Source organism: Cervus canadensis, chromosome 11 (assembly GCF_019320065.1).
Source record: "Cervus canadensis isolate Bull #8, Minnesota chromosome 11, ASM1932006v1, whole genome shotgun sequence".
Classification (NCBI taxonomy): domain Eukaryota; kingdom Metazoa; phylum Chordata; class Mammalia; order Artiodactyla; family Cervidae; genus Cervus; species Cervus canadensis.
The window spans coordinates 32628918-32643856 of NC_057396.1; the positions used below are offsets into that span (position 1 = coordinate 32628918).

General features: G+C 36.9%; 1 long non-coding RNA gene across 2 annotated transcripts in view; it reads right to left on the reverse strand.

Annotated features, from left to right (window-relative positions):
• Nucleotides 1-1250: 1250 nt before the first annotated feature.
• The window catches only part of LOC122449608, a 33371-nt gene continuing 19682 nt past the window's right edge, over nt 1251-14939 (reverse strand). Inside the window, exon 3 of one of the 2 annotated variants that reach the window (XR_006271979.1) lies at nt 1251-1994. This is a non-coding gene — a long non-coding RNA (uncharacterized LOC122449608). Of the gene's footprint in view, nt 1995-14514; nt 14576-14939 lie in introns of those variants that run through there. The other variant, XR_006271980.1, reaches the window with a different exon arrangement.

Genomic DNA, 14939 nt, shown 5'->3' on the forward strand with positions numbered 1-14939 from the left:
ATTTTTCTGGAATTAAGCTGCAGGAGTTGTTTGTATATTTTTGAGATTAATCCTTTGTTGCTTCATTTGCTATTATGGATCGGGTAGAGAGGGAGGTGGGAGGGGGGATCGGGAGGGGGAATACATGTAAATCCATGGCTGATTCATGTCAATGTATGACAAAACCACTACAATATTGTAAAAGTAATTAGCCTCCAACTAATAAAAATAAATGAAAAAAAAAAGAAAGTTGAGCGCTGAAGAATTGACGCTTTTGAACTGTGGTGTTGGAGAAGACTCTTGAGAGTCCCTTGGACTGCAAGGAGATCCAACCAGTCATCCTAAAGGAAATCAGTCCTGGGTGTTCATTGGAAGGACTGATGCTGAAGCTGAAACTCCAATACTTTGGCCACCTGATGCGAAGAGCTGACTCATTTGAAAAGACCCTGATGCTGAAAGATGGAAGGCAGGAGGAGAAGGGGACAACAGAGGATGAGATGGTTGGATAGCATCGCCAACTCAATAGACATGAGTTTGACCAAGCTCCGGGAGTTGGTGATGGACAGGGAAGCCTGGCGTGCTGAAGTCCATGGGGTCACAAAGAGTCGGACATGACTGAATGACTGAACTGACTGAACTGAACTGAATTGAACATGTTTTCATGTGCCTCTTGGATCTCTATATGTCTTCTTTGGAGAAATGTCTATTTAGACCTTGTGCCCATTTTTTGATTGGCTTGTTTGTTGTTTTGATTATGAGCTACATGAACTGATTTGAATTGTTTTAAATTCATTGAGAATTCTCTTCTGGAAAAGAATATGGTCTATCTTAGTAAACAATCCTGTGCACTAGAAAACAATGTGCATTCTGCTGTTATTAGGTACATTGTTCTACAAACATCAGTTAAGTCAAGTTGGTTGATAAATTGTTCAAGACTTTTACATCCTTCCTGAATTCCTATCTACTTCTTCTATCAATTATTGAGAGAATATTGTTGAATATCCAACTCTAATTATGAATTTATATACTGACTTTCAGTTCCATTTATTTTTTCTTTGCATATTTTGTAGCTATTATCAGGTGCATGAACAGTTAAGATCATTATGTCTTCTTGATAAATTGACCCTCTTTTTCCTTAGTAATGGGCTTCACTAGTAGTATTCTTTGCTGTGAAATCTACCTTGTCTTGTATTAATACATCAATTCCAGATTTCTTTTGACTCCATTAGCATGGTTTATTTTTCCAAAAATTTTAACTTATTAAGGTGGGTTTCTTGTAAGCAATATATAGTTGCGTCTTGCCTTTTTATCCAGTCTGACAAGCTCTGCCTTTTAGTTGCAATACTTAAGAAATTTATATATATCCATTCACCTGCTAAAACATATCTTGGTTGCCTCCAAGTTTTGGCAATTATGAAAGGTGCTATAAAATCCATGTACAGGTTTTTTGTGGACATAGGTTTTCAGTTCCTTTGGGTAAATACCAAGGAGTGTGATTGCAGGCCTGAATGGTAAGAATATGGTTAGTTTTGTAAGAAAGAGTCTTCCAGAGTGGCTATACTGTTTTGCATTCCGAGCAGCAATGATTGAGAGTTCCTTTTGTTCCACATCCTCACCAGCATTTGGTATTGTCAGGTTTTTAGATTTTGGCCAGTGTAATAGGCATGTAGTGGTCTCTCATTGTTCTTCAATTTGCATTTCCCTGATGACATGTGATGTTGAACATCTTTTCATGTGTTTATTTATTATTGTATATCTTTGAAGACACGTCTGTTAAAGTCCTTGGCCCATTTTAACATTAAATTATTTGTTTTTTTATTGGTGAGTTTTAAGAGTTCTTTGTATACTTTTGATAAAAATTCTTTACCAGATATCTTTTACAGATATATATATATATATACACACACATATATATGTATATATACATACATACATATATATGTAGTTCCTCTCGGCCGCCGCCCCAACCTCTGGCATGTGGTAGCTCTTTTCGGCTGCTGCATCTCTTGAGAAACCTGTATGCAGGTCAGGAAGCAACAGTTAGAACTGGACATGGAACAACAGACTGGTTCCAAATAGGAAAAGGAGTACGTCAAGGCTGTATATTGTCACCCTGCTTTTTTAACTTTTATGCAGAGTACATCATGAGAAACGCTGGGCTGGAAGAAGCACAAGCTGGAATCAAGATTGCTGGGAGAAATATCAATCACCTCAGATATGCAGATGACACCACCCTTATGGCAGAAAGTGAAGAGGAACTAAAAAGCCTCTTGATGAAAGTGAAAGAGGAGAGTGAAAAAGTTGGCTTAAGCTCAACATTCAGAAAACTAAGATCATGGCATCCGGTCCCATCACTTCATGGGAAATGGATGGGGAAACAGTGGCAACAGTGGCTGACTTTATTTTTTTTTGGCTCCAAAATCACTGCAGATGGTGATTGCAGCCATGAAATTAAAAGACACTTACACCTTGGAAGGAAAGTTATGACCAACCTAGACAGCATATTAAAAAGCAGAGACATTACTTTGTCAACAAAGGTCCATCTAGTCAAGGCTATGGTTTTTCCAGTAGTCATGTATGGATGTGAGAGTTGGATGGTGAAGAAAGCTGAGCACTGAAAACTTGATGCTTTTGAACAGTGGTGTTGGAGAAGACTCTTGAGAGTCCCTTGGACTGCAAGGAGATCCAACCAGTCCATCCTAAAGGAGATCAGTCCTGGGTGTTCATTGGAAGGATTGATGCTGAAGCTGAAACTCCAGCACTTTGGCCACCTGTGTGAAGAGTTGTCTCACTGGAAAAGACCCTGATGCTGGGAGGGATTGGGGGCAGGAGGAGAAGGGGCCGACAGAGGATGAGATGGCTGGATGGCATCACTGACTCGACAGACATGAGTTTGAGAAAACTCCAGGAGTTGGTGATGGACAGGGAGGCCTTGTGTGCTGCGATTCATGGGGTCACAGAGAGTTGGACATGACTGAGCGACTGAACTGAACTAATACATATATACATATATATATATATATATATATGTATATATTTATCATTTTTGATTTGTTGTCTCATTTCAGATGGTGCTAGTGGTAAAGAACTTGTCTGTTAATATAGGAAACTTAAGAGATGTGGGTTCAATTCCTGGGTTGGGAAGATCCTCTGGAGAAGGGCATGGCAACCCACTCTGGTATTTTTGCTTGGAGAATCCCACGGACAGAAGAGTCTGGCAGGCTACAGTCCATAGGGTCACAAAGAGTTGGACACTACTGAAGTGACTTAGCATGCTCATTTCTTGACATTATCACAGAACAGAAGTTTAAAATTTCTTTTTATTTTATTAAAAATTTTTTAAAAATTTCAATTTATTTATTTTAATTGGAGGCTAATTACTTTACAATATTGTAGTGGTTTTTGCCATACATTGAATGAATCAGCCATGGATTTACATGTGTTCCCCATCCTGAACCCCCCTCCCACCTCCCTCCCCATCCCATCCCTCTGGGTCATCCCAGTGCACCAGCTCTGAGCACCCTGTCTCATGCATCGAACCTGGACTGGAGATCTGTTTCACATATGATAATATACATGTTTCAATGCTATTCTCTCAGATCATCCCACCCTCGCCTTCTCCCACAGAGTCCAAAAGACTGTTCTATACATCTGTGTGTCTTTTGCTGTCTTGCATTTAGGGTTATTGTTACCATCTTTCTAAATTCCATATATATGCATTAGTACACTGTATTGGTATTTTTCTTTCTGGCTTACTTCACTCTGTATAATAGGCTCCAGTTTCATTCACCTCATTAGAACTGATTCAAATGTATTCTTTTTAATGGCTGAGTAATATTCCATTGTGTGTATGTACCACAGCTTTCTTATCAGTTTGTCTACTGATGGACATCTAGGTTGCTTCCATGTCCTGGCTATTGTAAACAGTGCTTTGATGAACATTGGGGTACATGTGTCTCTTTCAGTTCTGGTTTCCTTGGTGTGTATGGCCAGCAATGGGATTGCTGGGTCACATGGCAGTTCTATATCCAGTTTTTTAAGGAATCTCCACACTGTTCTCCATAGTGGCTGTACTAGTTTGCATTCTCACCAACAGTGTAAGAGGGTTCCCTTTTCTCCACACCCTCTCCAGCATTTATTGTTTGTAGACTTTTGAATAGCAGCCATTCTGACCAGTGTGAGATGGTACCTCATTGTGGTTTTAATTTGCATTTCTCTGATAATGAGTGATGTTGAGCATCTTTTCATGTGTTTGTTAGCCATCTGTATGTCTTCTTTGGAGAAATGTCTGTTTAGTTCTTTGGCCCATTTTTTGATTGGGTCATTTATTTTTCTGGAATTGAGCTGCAGGAGTTGCTTGTATATTTTTGAGATTAATTCTTTGTCAGTTGCTTTGTTTGCTATTATTTTCTCCCATTCTGAAAGCTGTCTTTTCACTTTGCTTATAGTTTCCTTCGTTGTGCAAAAGCTTTTGAGTTTAATTAGGTCCCATTTGTTTATTTTTGCTTTTATTTCCAATATTCTGGGAGGTGGGTCATAGAGGATCCTGCTGTGATTTATGTCGGAGAGTGTTTTGCCTATGTTCTCCTCTAGGAGTTTTATAGTTTCTGGTCTTATGTTTAGATCTTTAATCCATTTTGAGTTTATTTTTGTGTATGGTGTTAGAAAGTGTTCTAGTTTCATTCTTTTACAAGTGGTTGACCAGTTTTCCCGGCACCACTTGTTAAAGAGATTGTCTTCTCTCCATTGTATATTCTTGCCTCCTTTGTCAAAGATAAGGTGTCCATAGGTGCATGGATTTATCTCTGGGCTTTCTATTTTGTTCCATTGATCTATGTTTCTGCCTCTGTACCAGTACCATACTGTCTTAATGACTATAGCTTTGTAGTAGAGTCTGAAGTCAGATAGGTTGATTCCTCCAGTTCCATTCTTCTTTCTCAAGATTGCTTTGGCTGTTTGAGGTTTTTTTGTACTTCCATACAAATTGCGAAACTATTTGTCCTAGTTCTGTGAAAAATACCATTGGTAGCTTGATAGGGATTGCATTGAACCTATAGACTGCTTTGGGTAGTATACTCATTTTCACTACACTGATTCTTAAAATTTCAATGAAGTCAGCTTATCAGCTATATCTTTCATGGAAGTTGCTCTTGCTGTTGCATTTAAAATGTCCTCACCATGCCCAAAGTCATCTATGTTTTCTTTTAAATATCTTCTAAAGGATTTATAGTTTTGCATTTTACCTTTAGGTATACAACTCATTTAGAATTAATTGAGAAGGATGAATGGTCTGTGTGTAGATTCATGTTTTTGCCTATGGATTACCAGTTCTGCCCAGCACCATTTTTTGAAAAGAGGGTTTTCTTAGTTGTATGTCCTTTTTTCTTTGTCAAAGTCAGTTGACAATGTGTATACTGTATATGGGCTTTCTATTGGGTTTCATTGATCTATTTGTCTTTTCTTTTACCAGCACTACACTGTCTTGATTACTGTAGCTTTATAGTAAATCTTGAAGTTGGAGAATGTTAATTCTCCAACTTTGTTCATCCTCTTCAATATTGTGTTGGCTATTCTGGGCTTTTGCTTCTCTATATAAACTTTAGAATCAGTTTGTAGGTACTCACAAAATAACATGCTGGGATTTTGATTGGGATTGCATTGAATATATAGGTCAGCTTGGGAGAACTTACATATTATTAAAAAATATTTATATATTTGGCTGCACCGTGTCTTAGTTGCGACATCCAGGATCTTTGATATTCACTGTGGCATGTGGGATCTTTAGTTGCGGCATGTGAACTTTTAGTTTAGCAGCATGAGAACACTTAATTGCAGCATGTGGGATCTAGTTCCCTCATCAGGGATCAAACCCAGGCCTCCTGCACTGGGAGTATGGAGTCTCAGTCACTGGACCACCAGGGAAGTCCTTGAAGAACTTACGTCTTGATAATATTGTTTCCTTATCCATGAACATGGAATGTCTCTTTGTTTAGTTTTTTTAAATAATGAGTAATAAATGTATATTACTAGTCATCAGAGTTTTGTAGTTTTTCTAATACAGATCTTATACATATTTTTTTAGATTTATAATAAGTATTTCATTTCTTCAGTGCTAATGTAAGTGGCTTAAAGCTCAACATTCAGAAAACTAAGATCATGGCATCTGGTCCCATCACTTCATGGCAAATAGATGGGGAAACAGTGGAAGCAGTGTCAGACTTTATTTTGGGGGGCTCCAAAATCACTGCAGATGATGATTGCAGCCATTAAATTAATAGATGCTTACTCCTTGCAAGGAAAGTTATGACCAACCTAGATAGCATATTAAAAAGTAGAGACATTACTTTGCCAACAAAGGTCTGTCTAGTCAAGGCTATGGTTTTTCCAGTGGTCATGTATGGATGTGAGAGTTGGACGGTGAAGAAAGCTGAGGGCCGAAAAATTGATGCTTTTGAACTGTGGTGTTGGAGAAGACTCTTGAGAGTCCCTTGGACTGCAAGGAGATCCAACCAGTCCATCCTAAAGGAGATCAGTCCTCGGTGTTCATTGGAAGGACTGATGCTGAAGCTGAAACTCCAATACTTTGGCCACCTCATGCAAAGAGTTGACTCATTGGAAAAGACCCTGATGCTGGGAGGGATTGGGGGCAGGAGGAGAAGGGGCCGACAGAGGATGAGATGGCTGGATGGCATCACTGACTCGATGGACATGAGTTTGAGTAAACTCCAGGAGTTTGTGATGGACAGGGAGGCCTGGCGTGCTGCGATTCATAGGGTCTCAAAGAATCGGACACGACTGAGCGACTCAACTGAACTGAATGTAAGTGGTATTATGTTTTTAGTTTCAAATTACACTTGCTCATTGCTAGAAAATAGGGAAGCAGTTGATTTTTTTTAATTAACAATGCATCCTGCAACCTTGTTATAGTTATTTCTAGTTCAGTTTTTTTGGTCCTGTCTTTCAGAATATCTGTATAGATGACAGTGTCATCTGCAAACAAAGACAGTTTTATTTCTTCCTTTCAAGTCTGTATATCTTTTGTTTCTTCTTCTTGTTTTATTGTACTATTCAGGACTTCTGGTATGATGTTGAAAAGGAGTAATTAGAGGGAACACTTTTGCCTTGTTCTTGGTCTTAGCAGGAAAGCTTCTAGTTTCTCAAATAGATATTCTTTTAGATATTTTAGGTATTCTTTATCAAGGTAAGAAAGCTCCCCTCTACTGAGAGATTTGATCATGAATAGGATTTTGTCAAATTCTTTTCTGTATATACTGATATGACAATGTGATATTTCATTATTTATGTTGATGTGATGGAGTATATTAATTGATTTTCAAATGTTAAAACATCCTTAACATACCTTAGGTAATTTCCACTTGGTCGTGGTATATAAATTTCTTAATATATTGTTGGATTCAGCATGCTAACATTTTGTTGAAGATGTTTGAATCTGTGTTTATGAGAGATACTGGTCTGCAGTTTTCTTTTTTGTAATGCCTTTGTATGTTTTTGATATTTGGGTAATGATATTGGGATGAGTTCAGAATTATTACCTCTGCTCTGTTCTCTGAAAGACATTATAGAGAATTGCTATAATTTCCTCCTTAAACATTTGATAGAATTCACCATCTGAGCCTGGTCCTTTCTGTTTTGGAAGGCTAGTAATTATTGATTCAATTTCCTTAATAAATATAGGTATATTCAAATGGTGTTTTTCTTTTTGTATGAATTTTGGCAGATTGTATGTTTCAAGGAATTGATCCATCTCATCTAGCTTGTCAAACCTTCAGGCATAGAGTTTTCATAGTATTTCTTTAGTATCCTTTAACGTCCATGGAATTTATAGTGATGTTATTAGTAATTTGTGCCCTCTGTCTTTCTTTTTTAGTATGGCTACAACTTATCAATTTTATTGAGTTTTAAAAAAGAAACAGCTTTTTAAAAAAAAATTTAAATTATTTATTTATTTTACTTTACAACGTTGTATTGGTTTTGCCATACATTGACTTGAATCCGCCATGGGTGTACAGGTGTTCCCCGTCCTGAACCCCCTCCCAACTCCCTCCCCATCCCATCCCTCTGGGTCATCCCAGTGCACCAGCCCCGAGCATCCTGTATCATGCATTGAACTTGGACTGGTGATTCATTTCACATATGATAATTTACATGAAGAAACAGCTTTTAAAAAAAACTATAGAATAGTTGATTTACAATGTTGTGTTAGTTTCAGGTGTATAGAAAAGTGATCCATTCCAGATTCTTTTCTATTATAGGTTATTAGCAAGATATTTAATATAACTCCCTGTGATATACCGTAGGTCCTTGTTGTTTATTTTATATATAGTAGTGTATTTGTGTTACTCCCAAACTCCTAGTTTATCTTTCCTCCCTCTTTCCCCTTTGTTAACCATAAATTTGTTTTCTATGTCCATCAGTCTGTTTGCAAAAACTTAATTGTGTCTTTTTCCAGATTCCTATATAAGTGATATAATGATAAGTATCATATGCAATTTGTCTTTCTGTCTGACGTACTTCACTTAATACAGTAATCTCTAGGTTCATCCATACTGCTACAAATGGCATTATGTCATTCTTTTTTATGGTTGAATAATATTCCATCACACACACACACGCACACACACACACACACACTACATCTTTATCTGTTCATCTTTTGATGAGCATTTCAGTTGCTTCCATGTCTTGGCTATGTGAATAGTGCTGTGATGAACATTGGGGTGCATGTATCTTTTTAAAGTTAGTTTTCTCTGGATGTATGACCAGGAGTAAGACTGAAGGATTATATGATAACTCTATTTTTTAGTTTTTTAAGGAACCTCAATACTGTTCTCCATAGTGGAAACAGCTTTTGATTTAATTGATTTTCTCTACTTATTTCCTGTTTTCTATTTCTTTGATTTCAACTCTAATTTTTATCATTACTTCTACTTACTTTGGATTTATTTGCTTTTCTTTTTTTCTAGTTTCCTAAGATGGAAAATGATATTATTGATTTTATATTTTTCTGTTTTTTCGAATATGTGCATTTGATACTATGTTTCCTTCTAAGCACTGCTATAAAGTATCCCACAAATTTTGATAAGTTATGTTGTCTTCTTTTCCAGTTTTATTGAGATACAGTTGACATACAACACTGTATAAGCTTAATATATACAGCATAGTGATTTGACTTACATACGTCATGAAATGATTATCACAATGAGGTTAATGAATATCTACCATCTCATATAGAAAAAGAACAAAAATTCCCGCCAATGACAACTCTTACAACTTTCATATGTATTATTTAGCAGTTTTTATTACATTCCTATTATTTATTTATCTTATATCTGAAACTTTGTATCTTTTGTCTACCTGCCTCCAATTCCCTGTTCTCTCAACTCCCTGCCTCTATTAACCACAAATCTGATCTATTTTTCTATGAATTTGTTTTTGAAGTATAAGTAGATATACAACACTATGATAGTTCTTGGTGCACAACATAGTGACCTGATATTTCTATATATTACAAAATGATCACCACCATAACTCTTGTTACCATCTGTCACCTTACAAACATATTAAAATATAATTGACTATATTCCCCATATTGTACATTTTACCCCTGTGACTCATTTATTTTGTAACTTAACGTTTGTACCTCTAAATCACTCTCATCTATTTCATTAATCCTCCCACTCCTTCCTCTCTAGAAACCACCCGTTTGTTCTCTGTATCTATGTCTCTGTTTTGTTATGTTTGCTCATTAATTTTGTTTCTCTAAATTCCACATATAAGTAAAATCATATAGTAGTTGTGTTTCTTTGACTAATCACACTTAGCATTTTACCCTCTGGGTTCACTTGTGTTGTCACAAATGACAAGATTTTGTTCTTTTTGATGGCTGAATAATATTCCTTTGTGTGTGTTTGTGTGTGTGTGTGTGTGTATTTCACATCTTTACCTATTCATCTGTTGATGGGCACTTAGCTTGTTTTCATATCTTGGCTATTGTAAATAATGCTCCACTGAATATAGGGATGCACTTATCTTTTTAAGCTACTGTTTTCATTTTCTTCAGAAAAATACTCATAAATGGAATTGCTAGATTGTATGGTAGTTCTATTTTTAATTTTTTAGGAAACTCAATTCTGTTTTCCATAGGGTCTGTACCAGTTTAAATTTCCACCAACAGTACATAGGGGTTCCCTTTTCTCCACATCCTTGCCAGTACTTGTTATTTGTTGTCTTTTTGGCAATAGCCGTTCTAAACAGATGTGAAGAAATATTTCCTTGTAGTTATAACTTGCATTTTTCTGATGATTAGTGATATGGAGCATCTTTTCATGTGCTTGCTGGCCATCTGTGTGTCTTCTTTGGAAAAATGACAATTTAAAAAATTGAGTAGTTAATTTTTTTGATGTTGAGTTGAATTAGTTCTTTATATATAAGTCCTTGTAAGATATATGGTTTACAGATATCTTCCCCAATTCTATATGTGTCCTTTTCATTTTGTTGATCATTTCCTTTGCTGTGCAAATTTTTTTTTCAGTTTGATGTAGTCCCATTTGGTTATGTTTGCTTTTGTTTCTCTTGCTTGAAAGGATATATCTAAAAATTTGAAGAAGTGTGCTTTTCTCTTTGCCTAGAAATTTTGCAGTTTCAAGCCTTACATTTAAATTTTTACCCCATTTTGAGTTTATTTTTATATAGGATATGAGGAAGTAGTTCAGTTTGATTCTTTTGCATGTAGCTGTCCAGTTTCCCCAACACTATTTACTGGGGAAGCTGTCTTTTTCTTATTGTATATTCTTGTCTCTTTTGTCATAGATTAATTGGCTGTATCATTGTGGGAGCATGGCTATATCATTGTTCATTTCTGGGCTCTCTGTTTTCATTGATCTATTATATTTGTCTTTTTTTGTGGCAGTACTGTATGGTTTTGGTTATTGCAGCTTCATAGTATAGTGGAACGATCTCCTGGAGAAGGGAATGACTACCCACTCTAGTATTCTTGTCTGGACAATTCTATGGACAGAGAAGCCTGGCAGGCTACAGTCTATGGGGTTGCAAAGAGTCTGACATGACTGAGCAACTAACACACTTTCACTTTTGAAATCAGAGAGCATTATAGCTCCAGCTGTGTTCTTTCTTAAGATTGTTTTAGATATTTGAGGTCTTTTGTCTTTCCATAAATATTTTAGAATTATTTGTTCTAGTTCTGTAAAAATGCTATTAATATTTTGATAAGGATGGCTTTGAATCTGTAGATTGCTTCGGCTAGGATGATCTTTTTAACAGTATTAACTCATCCAATTCATTAGCACAGCATATCTTTCTATTTGTTGGTGTTGTCTTCAATTTCTTTCATCAGTATCTCATGATTTTCTAAGTATGGTCTTTTACCTTCTTAGTTAGATTTGTTATTATGCATTTTATTCTTTTTGATGTAGCTATAAATGGAAATGTTTTCTTAATTTATCTTTCTGATTATCATTGGTTTTTGAATGTTAAATTACTCTTGAATTTCTACTTTGTCATTACCTATCATCCTCTCTGTGTATTGTTGGGTTTGATTTGCTAATATTTGTTTAGGATTTTTGTATTTATATTCATGAAGGATATAGCTGCAGAAAAGAGAAACAAACAAACAAAAAACAAAGACAAAAAAGATGTCTTGAAAACAATTAGTTGGATAAACTACCTTACTTGTACAGGAATAAGAATAAGGGTAATACTGGGCATTTCTTCACAAACCACACAAAAGAGTAGAGTGAAATGTCTTTGTTGAAAGAAAACCCTTTACCAATCTAGGGTTTTGTATCCAGAAAACTTATCTTTCACAAGTGAAGAAAAATAAAGACTTTCTTAGATAAACAAAAATTGAGGAAATTGGTTGCCAGTAGGTTTGGCTTGTAAGATATGTTAAAAGTTCTTTGAAGGGAAGGAAAATAGTCAGAAAACGATCATAAATTCAGACCTACATAAAGAGAGAAAGACTAGGGATTTCCCTAGTGATCCAGCTGCTAAGACTCTGTGCTCTCAATGCAAGGAGCCTGGGTTTAATCCCTGGTCAGGGAACTAGATCCCACATGCTGCACCTAAGAGTTCACATACTGCAACTAAAGATCCTGCATGCCTTAATAAATGTCCTGTGTATTGCAGCTAATGCTGGGTGCAGTCAAATAAATAAATATTTTTTTTAAAAAAGAAAGAAAGACTTAGAGAAGGAATAAATGAAGGTAAGATAAAACTCTTACTTGCTTATTCTTAATTAGTCTCATAGATAACTTTTCATTTAAAATAATAATAGCAACAATGTATAAACATGCATATAAGTTTAAAAACAAATAGTCCTATAAACTTTATATTCTATCAAGAATGAATAAAGAAATTTAATTACAGTAAAAAACAAAAACCAAAAAATAAACAAATGGGGCCTAATTAAACTTTTTCACAGCAAAGGAAACTATACAAAGACAAAAGACAACCCTCAGAATGGGAGAAAATAATTGCAAATGAAGCAACTGATAAAGGATTAATCTCTAAAATATACAACAGCTCAATCAACTCAATATCAGAAAAACAAACAATCCAATCAACAAATGGGCAGAGACCTAAACAGACATTTCTCCAAAAGAAGACATACAGATGTCAAATAGACACATGAAAAAAATGTTCAACATTGCTTATTATTAGAGAAATGCAAAACAAAACTACAATGAGTTATAACTTCACACCAGTCAGAATCAGTTCAGTTCAGTTCAGTCACTCAGTCATGTCTGACTCTTTGCAACCCCATGAACTGCAGCATGCCAGAGCTCCCTGTCCATCACCACCTCCCGGAGTCCACCCAAACCCATGTCCATTGAGTTGGTGATGCTATGCAACCATCTCATCCTCTATTGTCCCCTTCTCCTCCTGCCCTCAATCTTTCCCAGCATCAGGGTCTTTTCCAGTGAGTCACTTCTTCGCATCAGGTGGCCAAAGTATTGGAGTTTCAGCTTCAACATCAGTCCTTCCAATGAACACCCAGGACTGATCTCCTTTAGGATGGACTGGTTGGATCTCCTTGCAGTCCAAGGGACTCTCAAGAGTCTTCTCCAACACCATAGTTTAAAAGCATCAATTCCTCTGTGCTCAGCTTTCTTTATAGTCCAACTCTCACATCCATACATGACCACTGGAAAAACCATAGACTTGACTAGACAGACCTTTGTTGACAAAGTAATGTCTCTACTTTTTAATATGCTGTCTAGGTTGGTCATAACTTTCCTTCCAAGGAGTAAGCATCTTTTAATTTCATGGCTGCAATCACCATCTACAGTGATTTTGGAGCCCCCCAAAACTACCATCAGTTCAGTAGAGTTCAGTTGCTCAGTCATGTCCAACTCTTTGCGACCCCATGAATTGCAACACGCCAGGCCTCCCTGTCCATCACAAACTCCCGGAACTTACTCAAACTCATGTCCATTGAGTCAGTGATGCCATCCAGCCATCTCATCCTCTGGCGTCCCCTTCTCCTCCTGCCCCCAATCCCTCCCAGCATCAGGGTCTTTTCCAATGAGTCAACACTTCGCAGGAGGTGGCCAAAGTATTGGAGTTTCAGCTTCAGCATCAGTCCTTCCGATGAACACCCAGGACTTATCTCCTTCAGGATCGACTGGTTGGATCTCCTTGCAGTCCAAGGGACTCTCAAGAGTCTTCTCCAACACCACTGTTCAAAAGTTTTGGTGCTCAGCTTTCTTCACCGTCCAACTCTCACATCCATACATGACCACTGGAAAAACCATAGCCTTGACTAGATGGACCTTTGTTGGCAAAGTAATGTCTCTGCTTTTTAATATGCTGTCTAGGTTGGTCATAACTTTTCTTCCAAGGAGCAAGCATCTTTTAATTTCATGGCTGCAATCACCATCTGCAGTGATTTTGGAGCCAAAAAAAAAATAAAGTCAGCCACTGTTTCCACTGTCTCCCCATCTATCTCCCATGAGGTGATGGGACCAGATGCCATGATCTTAGTTTTCTGAATGTTGAGCTTTAAGCCAACTTTTTCACTCTCCTCTTTCACTTTCATCAAGAGGCTTTTTAGTTCCTCTTCACTTTCTGCCATAAGGGTGGTGTCATCTGCATATCTGAAGTTATTGCTATTTCTCCCATCAATCTTGATTCCAGCTTGTGCTTCTTTCAGCCCAGCATTTCTTATGATGTACTCTGCATATAAGTTAAATAAGCAGGGTGACACTATACAGCCTTGACATAGTCCTATTTGGAAACTATTTGGTTTCCTATTTGGAACCAGTCTGTTGGCCCATGTCCAGTTCTAACTGTTGCTTCTTGACCTGCATATAGGTTTCTCAAGAGGTGGGTCAGGTGGTCTGGTATTCCCATCTCTTTCAGAATTTTCCACAGTTGATTGTGATCCACACATTCAAAGGCTTTGGCATAGTCAATAAAGCAGAAATAGATGTTTTTCTGGAACTCTCTTGCTTTTTTCATGATCCAGCGGATGTTGGCAATTTGATCTCTGGTTGCTTTGCCTATTCTAAAACCAGCTTGAACATCTGGAAGTTCACGGTTCACGTATTGCTGAAGCCTGGCTTGGAGAATTTTGAGCATTACTTTACTAGCGTGTGAGATGAGTGCAGTTGTGTGGTAGTTTGAGCATTCTTTCAAAAGCTACCATATGACCCAGCAATTCCTCTATTAGGCATATACTCTTAGGAAACCACAATTCTAAAAGACGCATGTACCCCAATGTTTATTGCAGCACTATTTATAATAGCCAGGACATGGAAGCAACATAGATATACATCAATAGATGAATGAATAAAAAAGTTCTGGTACATATATACAATGGAATATTACTCAGTCATGAAAAGGAATGAATTTGAGTCAGTTCTAGTGAGTGGTTGCCTGGAGCCTATTATTCAGAGTGAAGTAAGTCAGAAAGAGAAAAG